The sequence below is a fragment of the Marmota marmota genome, unplaced genomic scaffold, assembly GCF_001458135.2.
Source record: "Marmota marmota marmota unplaced genomic scaffold, marMar, whole genome shotgun sequence".
In the NCBI taxonomy this organism is placed as follows: Eukaryota; Metazoa; Chordata; class Mammalia; order Rodentia; family Sciuridae; genus Marmota; species Marmota marmota.
This window is the reverse complement of record NW_026000057.1, coordinates 2,671,547-2,684,528: the sequence shown is the minus strand read 5'-3', so window position 1 is coordinate 2,684,528 and position 12,982 is coordinate 2,671,547.

The following is a 12,982-nucleotide window of genomic DNA, read 5'->3' as shown; positions in this document are numbered from 1 at the left end:
GGACCAGATGGATTCTCAGTCGCATTCTACAAGACCTTCAATGAAGAAGGAACACCAATACTTCTCAAATTATTCCATGAAATAAAAAATGAGGGAACGCTTCCAAACTCATTCTGTGAGGCTAACATCACCCTGATACCTATACCATACACATCAAGGAAAGAAAACTTCAGACCAATATCCCTGATGAACCTGGATGCAAAAAATCTGAATAATATTCTGGAAAATCACATACAAAAATATATTTAAGGGGCTGGGGAAATAACTCAGTTGGTAGATTCTTTCCTCCCATGCACAAGACCCTGAGTTCAATCCTAAAAATAAAAAATAAATTAAAAAAATCTAAAAGATAGTGCACCATGATCAAGTGGGGTTCATCCCAGGGATGCAAGATTGGTTCAACATACAGAAATCAATAAATGTAATTCATCACATCAATAGACTTAAAGACAAGAATCATATAATTATATCAATAGATGCAGAAAAAGCATTTGACAAAATACAGCACTCCTTAACATTCAAAACAGTAGAAAAGCTAGGGATAGTAGGAACATATCTCAACATTGCAAAAGCTATCTATGCTAAATCCAAGACCAAAATCATTCTAAATGGAGAAAAATTGAAATCATTCCCTCTAAAAACTGGAACAAGACAAGGATGCACTCTTTTACCACTTCTATTCAACATAGTTCTTGAAAGTCTAGCCAGAGCAATTAAACAGGAGAAAGAAATTAAAGAGATACTAATAGGAAAGAAAGAACTCAAAACTATCACTATTTGCTAATGACATAATTCTATATTTAGAAGATCCAAAAAATTCCACCAGAAATCTTCTAGAACTAATAAATGAATTCAGTAAAGTAGCAGGATATAAAATCAACACCCATAAATCAAATGTGTTTCTATACATCAGTGATGGATCAACTAGAAGAGAAATTAGGAAAACTACCACCATTCACAATAGCCTCAAAAAATAAAATCGAATATTTGCAAATCAATCTAACAAAAGAAGTGAAAGACCTCTACAATGAAAACTACAGAACACTAAAGAAAGAAATTGAAGAAGACCTTAGAAGATGGAAGGATCTCCCATGCTCCTAGATAGGCAGAATTTTAATATTGTCAAAATGGCCATACTACCAAAAGTTTTATATAGATTTAGTGCAATTCCCACTAAAATCCAATGACATTCTTCATAGAAATAGAAAAAGCAATCATGAAATTAACTTAGGCACTAGAAAAGAGACCCTGTGCCTAAAAGAAGAAAATGTAGGCCCAAATTTTCACCATGTTCACTTAGGATCTGACTTCCTTTACAAGACACAGAAAGTACAAGAAGTAAAATCAAGAATCAATGAATTCAAACTAAAAGGCTTTTTCACATCAGAGGAAACAATCAATAACTTGAAGATAGAGCCTACAGAATGGGAGAAAATCTTTATCACATTCAACTCAGATAGAACATGAATCTCTGGGATATATAAATAACTCAAAAGGCTATAAAAGCTAAGTGAAATTAGCCAATCCCAAAAAACCAAATGCCAAATGATTTCTCTGATTTAAGGATGCTGATTCATAATATGCTGTGGGGGTGTGGAGGGGGGATGGGAGTATTAAAAGAACTCTAGATAGGGCAAAGGGGATAGGGGGAAGAAGGGGAAGGGAGGGGCACAGGGACTGGAAAGATGATGGAATGTGATGGTCATCATTACCGTAAGTACATGCATGAAGACACGAAGGACGTGACTCTACTTTGTGTACAACCAGAGGTATGAAAAATTGTGCTCTATATGTGTAATATGAATTTTAATGCATTCTGATGTCATATACAACAAATTAAAATTTTGAAACATTTCTTTAAAAAGGCTAAACACCAAAAAACAACAAAAAAAATCCAACCAATAAATGGGCTAAGGAACTGAAAAGGCACTTCACAGAAAAAGAAATACAATCAATCAACAAATATAACATCTCTAACAATTAAAGAAATGCAAATCAAAACTACTCTAAGATTTTATCTCACTCCAGTCAGAATGGCAGTTATCAAGAATACAAGCAATAATAAATGTTGGCGAGGATGTGGGGAAAGGTACACTCATACATTGCTGGTGGGACTGCAAACTGGTGAAAGCACTCTGGGAAGCAGTATGGAGATTCCTCAGAAAACTTGGAATGGAAACAACATTTTACCCAGTTATCCTACTGTTTTGTTTATACCCAAAGGACTTAAAATCAGCATACTATAGTGACGCACCCACTTCAATGTGTATAGCAGCTCAATTCACAATAGCTAAACTATGGAACCAAACTAGGTGCCCTTTAACAGATGAATGGAAAAAGAAACTGTGGTATATATACACAATGGAATATTACTCAGCCTTAAAGAAGAATGAAATTATGGCATTTGCTGGTAAATGGATGGAGCTAGAGAATATCCTGCTAAGTAAAATAAACCAATCCCAAAAACCCAAAGGCCAAATATTTTCTCTGATATGTGGAGGCTTATTCATAATAAGGGGGTGGGGGTTGGGGAAGAATAGAGGTACTGTGGAAAAGGCAGAGGGGAGTGCAGGGAGGGGAGGGGGTGTGGGGTAGGAAGGACAATAGAATGAATTGGACATTATTACTCTATGTGCATATATGACTACATGACCAGTGTGATTCTACATCATGTACAACCAGAAGAATGAGAAGTTACCCTCCATTTATATATGATGTGTCAAAATGCATTCTATTGTCATGTATAACTAATTAGGACAAATTTTAAAACACACACACACACACACAAACACACAAATGAAATTATGTCATTTTCAGGAAACGAGTGGAACAGGAGAATCTCATGTGAAGTGAAGTGAAAAAAACTCAGAAAGAGATATAGCATATATTTCTCTGATATGTGAAACTTAAAGGAAAATAAGGTGCTTCTTGTAATTAGAAGAGTGACCAGAGGGCATCCAGTGGAGAGAGAAGGGGAAGGGAGAAGGTATTAGGAAAGGAAACTGATAAAATCATGTTTTTATGAATGAAAAAATATGACTCCATAAAACCCACCATTCTGTATAATTAATATACACCAATAAAATTATTTTTGAAAATCATTATATGCACATAAAATGTTTCATTAAAATGTGATCTAAATGGGCTTCTGTGTGTTTAAGAAAATGCACAGCTTCTAAGGGCTGGGATGTTGTTCAGTGGTTGAGTGCTTGTCTATCATGTGCAAGGCCCCAGGTTCAATCCCCAGCACCACAAAAACAAAAATAAAGAAAAAAAAAAAAGAAAATGCACAGCATCTAACAGAAACAAACTGTATTCAAGTAATGTTGCAAAAAGAAGAAGAAGCAGAGACCTTCTGAAATTATACAATACAGAAATGATAGTATCTTTGTCACATTTTCAAAGTGAATAATGCCAGGAAGGAAAAAAATATATAAAGTTGTATGTTTGGCAAAATAATTAAAACCAAAGAGAAAATACCTTAAAAGATAGACCATAAGCCCCCTTTCTGCTGGTTGGTAAATGGAAGTTTAACTCACACACAAGCAGAAGTGCATACAATATTAAAGATAAGAATTTTCTTCAGCACATTTGGCTCATGACATTTTGCCAAATTAACTGATATAATCCAAATAAAACTTTTCCATTCTTATCAGTAGTCTACATTATATAAAATAATGCTACACAAAATCATGGGAGATTGCATCATTTGAAAATGTAACACAAATAACCAAAGACCATAGAAAAGGTCTATTCCACTTATAAATATCTAGATTTTATTTCATGGTTCTTTAGTTCTATGTCTTCTTCTAGAAAGATTAAACATGCTCATTCTATCTGTTCCCAAGAATTCAGGGGCTTATGTTTGTTCTGGGTTTTTTTTTTAATAGGACATTAAAGATATAATTATATATTTTTTCCTTCAGCAGAAATTCAATATATAATTTCTCCTACTTGCTTCAGGCTTATTCTTTTTAAAGAGTAAGTAGAAGCCTTCCAATACACATCTTAACTCACTTCCATACCTCAAACATAGAAACTGAGGCAAAGACAGCATTGTCTTCATAAGTTGTCGGTGTCATGAGTTGGGTGAACTAAAATCCTTTCATCTGAAATCTTGAAGTGTTTTTTAAAACACTTTTTTAAAGTGCTTCTCATTTCCAAATTGGGGGAAAAAAAATGACCTATTCCCAGCACTTTCTGGAACAGAGTAAAATTTCAGTTCCAGGCATTGGCGATCCAGAGACAGATAAATTCTCCTTATATTTAACATGCAAATGCTAATGGGTAAACTGCGTTCTTTGTTAGCTATGATAGGCTAAATCAGGCACAGCATCTAAGTTCAGAGCCCTTTATCAACGTCTGATTTCTGGAATACAAATAACACATCTCAGGCCAAAAGTTCAAGGCTCAACAGATGTCGTCTTGGGGAAAGAGACAGGGTGGGGAACACTGTAGGGAGAAGCACTTGTTGAAGAAAAAGGAGAGCACCACAAGTAATGAGAAATTCCCAGCAGCCAGGGGACAGAGGGCAGTCCCAGAGGCCGAGGTCAGTTTGTACTGGGGAACATGGGAAGGAGGTGTGACAGCATTTCTGGGAAGGGATTGTCAGGAGTCGCTATTTACATTATGGAGGACTTCATGGGTCACAGAGTTTTCTCAGTCTTGCTTTCGGACCACAGGATGGGGAGGCAGGTATTATTAACTACACATTACAAACAGTGGAAGAGAGACTCAGAATGGGCACATGCAGGGTACAACGATGTGGCACTTGCCCAAGAGAACATAACCGACAAGCAGAGTGCAGGTCTTTGAACTACAAGACCAGTGTTCTCCCAGTACCTCACATTTGGACCCCACGGTCATAACCAGAGGCAATACACCTTCCTGTGGGCAGCTGTAACAACTTCCTTTACCTACTGTGCTAGTTAGCTTTCTGTCCCTGTGACAAAATACCTGAGATAAGCAACATAGGTTATGATTTAGATCTGGCATGTTCCCAAATGGCTCTTGTGTTAAAGGGTTCATCTCCAGTGCAGCAATGTTCAGAGGTGGGGCTCTGGGAAATTGATTGGTTCATAAGGGCTCTGATCATATCTGTGGATTAATCCATGATTAGATTCATCATAATTTTATGGCATTATTGGGAGGTGGTGGGGGCTAGTTGGAAGAAGTAGGTCACTAGAGGCATATCCCTGGTGCCTCTCTCTCCCCTGGACCTCTTTCTCTCTCTCTGCTTTCTGACTGACATGCTGACGTGAGGTGAACAGCTCTCCTCCGTCATTCCCTTCCACCATAATGTTCTGCCTCACCTCATTCCCAAAGCAGTGGAGCCAGCTGGCTGTGCACTAAAGCCTCTGAAAGCATGAGCCAAAGTAAAATTTTCCTCTTCTAAGTTGTTTTCCTTGGGATATTTGTCACAGCAACAAAAGGTTGACTAACACAATGCATAAGGAGGAATGATTTATTTTGGCTCAGGGATTCAGAGGTCTTCGTCCATGGTCACTTGGCACTGTTGCATTTAGGCCTGTGGAAAGACACTACGTGGTGAAAGAAACCTGCTTTGTGCAGTCAGGAAGCAAAGACAGAGGGGGTAGGAACCCAGTATCACCTTCAAGGATACAACTCCAATGACCTAATACCTTTCACTAGGTCTTACCCCCTAAAAGTTCCACCACCTCCAAGAGCACCACAGGCTGGTGACCAAGGTTTTAGCACTTGATCTTTGAGGGATAGCTAAAATTCAAACCAGAACATTCAACCCCTAGCCACCAAAGGCTCATATTCATCTCACAATGGAAAATTCATTCAGTCCATTACCAAGAACCCCCGAAAATTGTAATTGTTCTAGAATTGCTGAAAAGTCCAAGATAAGGGTCTTCTCTGAGACTCAGGGTAAATTCTTGGCAATAAACTCCTATAAAAATTTTAAAAACAAGTTATATACTTCCAAGATATCATAGCATTGGGTAAACATTCCCATTCTAAAGCAAAAGAATAGGAAAATAGCAAGAACAAAACGAAACTGAAACCCAGTGAGCCAAACATTAAATCTTCTAGCTCTCTGTCCAGCATCTGGGACACCTGGTGGAATGATGTGAGCCTTGGTTTAGGCAGCTCTGCCCTTTGGACCTTGGAAGCTGCAGCACACACAGCCTCTCTGTTGAGCTGGCTCTGCTTATGGCCTGCAGCTCCCCTTGGCAGATGATTTCAAGTTCCTGGCATCTCTAATTTCCTGGGGTCTCTACTGCAGCATCAGCTCCACTGTCATAATTTTGCTTTTCACTCTATCAAGGGCTTCCTGTAGGGAATTCAACCCTGCCTCAAACTGCAAAAGCCAGTTACCCAAGCTTTCCTTTGACATCTCAGTGGAACTTCCACCATCACACAACTCTCGAGATCTGCATGCCTGCAAAATCAGCATCAGAGGGAAATTGCTCTGTCTTCCACCAGCTTCTGCAGTGGCCAGACTTACTTGTACCATGGCTGTAGCAGCCTCTGAGCATCTAGAAAGCTAAACACAGAAATGAATCCCAAACACTTCCTTCATTGGTTCTCCCTGCGTGAGCTGGGTATCATGGGTTCTCTTTTCAAACAAAGTCTTTGAGCTGTGATGAGTCGGATCTTGCTAATTCCTGATCTGCCCCCAGTCATCTTTCCTACCATCCTGGTTCAATGTACTTAGCTTCTTTTGAATTGCGCTAATCTCTTTAGCAACCATACCTTCCTTGGCCATAAGTTTACACAAGTTCTTCTTATGTCCAAACTGCAAGTTTTCTAATTTTTCCACTGTTCCTCTTTGCTCCTGATACATACAGTAAATTCAGCTAAAAGCAACCAACAATACCCATATCACTGCCTAAATGCTGTGCTACCTTGAAATCTCCCCTGACAGATAAATTAGTCCATTACATTTTTTTTTTTTTGGTACCAGGGATTGAACCCAGAGGTGCTTAACCACTGAGCCTCAGCCCCAGCCCTTTTTTATTTTTTATTTTGAAACCTGGTATCACTAAGTTGTTGCTGAGGCTGGCTTTGAACTTGCAAACCTCCTGCCTCAGACTCCTGAGGTGCTGGAACTACCAGCATGTGCCACACTCAGCAGTCTATCACTTTTAAACTCAGTCTCACACAACACACAGTTGTCTTAGGGAATGGACAACATGGTTCTACCTAAAGATTGTCGTCTTCAGCCCAGTTCTGAGTAGAGTTCCCATTTCCATCTGAGACCTCATGAGCACAGCTTTTACTGCTCTCATTCCTCTCAGCATTCTGATGTTCTGCATTCTCACCACAATCACCCATTAAGCTATTTACAGCATTCTAGGACTTCTCTTGCTTGCTTCTCTAATTTTTTCCAAAGTTCCTCCCACAAAACTAATTCCAGATGCTTCTGAAACACATCATCCCGTATAGTCATTACAATGACTCACTTCTCAGTACAAATTTTCTGTGTTAGTCAGCTTATCATTATTGTGACAAATTACCTGAGAAAAGCAACTTAAAAGAAGGAAAAATTTATTTGAGCTCATGGTTTCGGGGGTTTCAATCCATGGTCACTTAGCCCTGTTTCCTTGGGTCCTGAGATGAGGTAGTACATTATGGTGGAGGGCATGTCACAGATGAAACTCATCACCTCATGGTCAACAAGGAGCAAAGAGAGGAAGAGGAAGGGACTGTGATTCATATTCAGTCAAGGGCACACCCCCCATGACCTAACTCCCTCCAACTAAACCCCAGCTCCTAAAACTTCCGCCATTTCCAATAGTCCCATAGCTGGGTACCAAGCCTTCAACATATGAGCTTTTAAGGGACATTTAAGATCCAAACCATAACACTGAACAAATAAATTTTAGCATATTTCCTCAGTTTAGAATTCAGTTTCTTAAAATTTTGCTTTGATTGCAAAGTATGTAAGAAATCTAATTCAAACAGACGCACCGTTGTAAATGATAGCTGTTTTTAAAATAGCTTTTCTTGCAACTTCAGAAAAACACCAATTAAACAAGGATAACAGGAAAATCACTTTCTAATAACTGCACAAAAAAGAGTTAACCTGGCAACACAAACTATTGCATCGACAGTCTCTGATACGTTAAGTACAGAATTCAATTCCATGTGCCTGTTATTTTTATGGCAGAGTTTAAGTAGCGCATGTGTGTGTGTGTGTGTGTGTGAGTGTGTGTGTGTGTGTGTGTGTGTTTCTAGCATCCATTAAAAACATATTAGTCCATGAGGTAATTAAACTGGCAAAGAAAAATATGCACTGATTGTACTTTGTCTGAAACTGCAGAATCAAAAGTCTCATTAGGCAGGAACATCATTTGGCCATGTTAAACATCCAGAGGAATAATAAACATCCCTGGCAATGGCGCCTCAGACCTCAGATTCCAAGGACGGGTAACCATGCCAGACATAAAACATGGAGACACCTTAGACTGTGTCACAATACAGAGAAACAGGAACCAAGCTGTTACCCAAGGATTACTACTCATTGATTTAGCTATTTTAAGATTTAAAAAAATATATATTCCAAAATCAGATTATTTTGTTAGAATTGATCTACCAATTTTTCACCATTTTTTCCTAATGCTCCTGTGGGCTTTTTTAATAGAACATTCTCTAGTTCTGCCAAGTCTGAAAATGGTATCCATTTCTTTCTCAGACTACAGTTTGCAAACTTAGCTTGCAAATGCAAATAACTAACTACGTAATTAACCAAACACACCTTAATTTACAGCATCTGACATTTTTTAGGCACATTTGTGAAAGAAACAGTATTGAATGCTATAAATGTCTTTATAACAAATAAACTAATAAAAATGTTACTCAAGATAATGTGCGCACTATGAAAACTCACAGAAGATTTAAGATATGCTTAAAGCATCTACCCAAAACTTGCTTTTACAGTCACTATAAATGAATAATAAACAGGTTGCTTCACTAAAAATAAACTCATTCAACTATAACCACACAGAGAGCAGCTGGGAAGGAATGCTCAGCTCTCAGTACAGCTGTTTTGTATTATTAAAATTCACATTTTGCAAACAAAACTAAAGCAATCTAGACTTCTTAAAATGCTTAATTGGTTTGAACTACTATACAATTTTGTCTCATAACTCAAAAGTATAACATTTTAAACTTAAAAACCTGAATTTTAATCTCCATCTCATGATGGTTGTATGTGCTCAAATGAAATGAATAGTCAAAAGCTTAATAAACTTTACATGCTGCTGCATATTCAAATCTGTTTACAAGACTTCTGTTGCAAGAAGTCCCCAAGTGAGTAAACAAAATCTTCAAAATACAAGCTGTGTTCCTCTACCTATTATATAGAAAATAAGGTCAAATCTAGAAAGATCTATACACAAAATAACAGATAATTATGTAAAACAGGATAACTGAATATAAACTATGGAAAATTTTGATCTTAAAAAATCTTATTAGACACCTATATGTGTTGGGCCCCAGGGGAACACATAAAATTTTAAAGCCAATTCTTGCCCAAGCAAGACAACAACAGACGTTAGATTGCCTAGATGCCTAGACACCAGGAACTTCCTGGGTATCATTCCATTTCTCACTCTGCGTGTTCTGTCCTGGAACCTTCTTCCTGCCTGTGGTCTTTCTTTTTCTTTTAGTTGTGTCTTCCCCTCCAATTATCCATCTCTGTTTTCCTTTCCCTCTCTTTTTGTTCCCCTAAAATGTGCTAATTTTTCCCACACATCCTCCACAATAGAATGATAAAGCTCTGAGCAGACAGAGGTCCAAGTAGATGGCTTATATACTCCATTGAAGACGAATCCATGTGCCACACCCCTGTGGAGCCCATTCTGGCTGACTGGATATCTGCTTGGCTTCTTTGCTACCCCTACTATGGAATCAGTACACACAGCTCTATGCAAATGGTCATTTCTGATGATTCCTATTTAAAATAAAATTGAACATGTACGAAGTTCCTTTCTCCCTGTACTGTGTTACAACATACACCCGAGTGTGCTAAATACTACCTTAATTCCTTAAAAAAGAACCATCCTCCAAAAACTCTCATATCTTGGAAAGAAAAAGTTACACTGTGAAACAATATTGTGTCCTTCAGATATGAAAACCACAACTGAATGTAAAGCATACACTTTATGTTAACTCAATAGAGACTGATATGTAATCTCTCTCCTTTTGTTTCTTTCACCCAGAGGCTTAATTAATATGTGCTATCTGTGTAACCCTGTAAGTAGTTGAAATTCGAGCCCCTTCAAATTCTCAAAAGACAGAACAAACATATCCATCAATCTTGGAAACCCTCCAAATTCCCAGTGTCACTTGATTTTAATGACTCAAAATTAATTTCTTTCCTAAACCAAGTTTGTTTGTTTTAGGTTTTGGTCTTTTTGTTTATTTTTTTGTTTTGTTTTATGGTTTTTTTTTTCTAGTGCTGGAAATTGAACCCAGAGAAGCTCTTCCACTGAGCAACATGCAGCCCTTTTTAAAAGTTTTAAATTTTGAGATAGGTTTTCACTATGTTGCCCATGCTGGCCTCAAATTCACAATCCTCTAGCCTCAGCCCCCCAAGTAATTGGGATTACAGACATGCACCATAGCACCTGGCCTAAGACAAGTTTTCAAAGTAACTCCAGAGCACCCACACCTATCCTTTAGGGAGGTGGGGAAGATGTCTGCTTGTGCTTGCCCCTCTTCCCAAAAGGAGCCCTATCTATGGATCTCAGGGAGGCTGCCTTCACCATGCCCAATATTCTTATCCCTGCACCAGGAGAAGGAATGTGCATACATACCCACATGCAAATTTAATCCCATTTGATCATCCTACTACTCTTAGCATCTTCTTTGGAAAAATACTTTTGTCATGGCAATTATAAATTAATTTTAACACATGATTAAATGAGTTCCCTTTGGAAACCTTAGTAGAAAAATGTTTGATAAACCTTGTTCAAGTTTACTGAATGTATTGTAAGCGCTCTTGAAATAAATTCACCATTCGAATTAAACAGAGTTCTCCAGAGAAACAGAACAAAGAGATTTCATTCATTTTAAAAGATAGAAGGAATTGACTTATGCAATCATGGAGGCTGAGAAGTCCCATGATCTACTGTCTGCCAGCTAGAGATGCAGGAAAGCTGGTGTATAACTCAGTCTGAGTCTGAAACCCTGAGAACTAGCAGCCCCAAAGGCAGGGCAAGATTGATGTCCCAGCTCAAGCAATCAGGCAGAAAGGGAAAGAGGTGACTTCCTCCTTCCTCCACCCTTTTTTTCTATTCATTCCTTCCACAGAGGGTATGATATCCACCTCCATCAGGGAGAAAATCTATCAATTCAACGGCTGGCTTCATTCCATGCAGAAAGACACTCATAGCCACACCCACAAGTACTGTTTATTGAATCTGGGTACCCATGGTGAAGTCAACACAGAAAATTAACCATCGTGTGGTTTTTAAAATATTCTGAACATCATGGTTAAAATTTCTTTGCAGTTACTCCAGATGACATTTCAAAGTCAACAGATCGACTACCACAGCAACATTCTAGGACACCTCCTCACCATTATCCCTGGAATAATTTATATGGAAAAATTACACTTGCTTTTAGTCCAACTCAGTGAGAACACATATATCTATAACCTGAGAATTTTCAATATGTCAACTTGGAATTGCTTAATAATTTGATTCTGTATAAGGAAATCATGGTAAAAATAAATGTGACTACAAGCCATACTAATGATAATTCTTATTGTCATTATTTCTGGAATGAGCCTAATAATAAATGATAAATTGCTCTCATATATGAAGGCTTCAGAGTTGATTTCCTACCTGACCACTGAAACAGGAATTTATAACAAGCATAGGCTTGACTCTACAGATAAACAAATCAGCCAATTATTAGGTAGAATTCAAATTAGATTTTTTTTCTCCTTCAATTTGCCTGGCAAAAGTTTTCCTACCATGTTAGAATTCTTTATATAACTATTTCAGAATATTGTCACATGCACAGTTTTTGCATTTATATTTGCATGTGAATTTTCTTTTGGGTATATATTTATGAATTATCGATAGTCAGTTTTGCTAACTATGTGAAATAAACTGGGAAAATTTCCCATTTAAAAAAAAAAGAATATTGTCACATGCCCAGCCAGGGACCAGGGAAGAGCTGCCACTTGGGAAAGTCTGGAGAAAGGGGCAGATTGAACACCCAAACAAAAAGGATTAGTCTCAAACCTTAAAATCTAATGGAGTTTTCTCCATCAAGTTCAGACTTGCTGGGGACCCATGACCCCTTTTTTCTTTTTTATGTTGTCCTTTCAGAATGAAAAATATCTACTCTATGCCTTTCCACCATTACATTTTGGAAAAAGGTAACTTGTCTGGTTCCGCAGGTGCAGAGCTGGAAAGAAATTTGGCCCAGAGTGAATCATAGTCTAAGTCTTATCCACCATAGATTTAAGTGATTTAGGGAAGATATTTCACACTTAGAGTTGATTTTGCATCTGTTTAAGACTTGGGGTGAATGTATACTGCATGTGAAGAGGATGACTTTTGAGGAGCCAGTGCAAGAGTGTCATAGATTAAATTCTGTATCCCCAAAATTCATCTATTGAATGAAGTCCTGATCCCGAGTTTTTCAGAATGTGACCTTACTGATAAAAAGGGTCTTTATAGAGGGAGTCAAGCTAAAATGGTGTCACCAATGTAGGCCCTAAATCAACATGAGTGATGTCCTTAGGAAAAGGAGAAATTTGGCCACAGAGATGCACATGGTGGGAAGACAAAGTGAAGAGGCAGAGAGAAGAGACCACCATCTACAAACCAGGGAGACAGCCCTCAGAAGGAACCAGCCCTGCTAAGACCTTGACTTTGGACTTCAAGCCTCCAGAACTGTGAGACAATAAATTTCTATTGTTTAACCATCCAGTCTTGGCATTGTTACAGGAAGTTCTAAGCTAACACCGCATCATTTAAAAATGACAATTCAA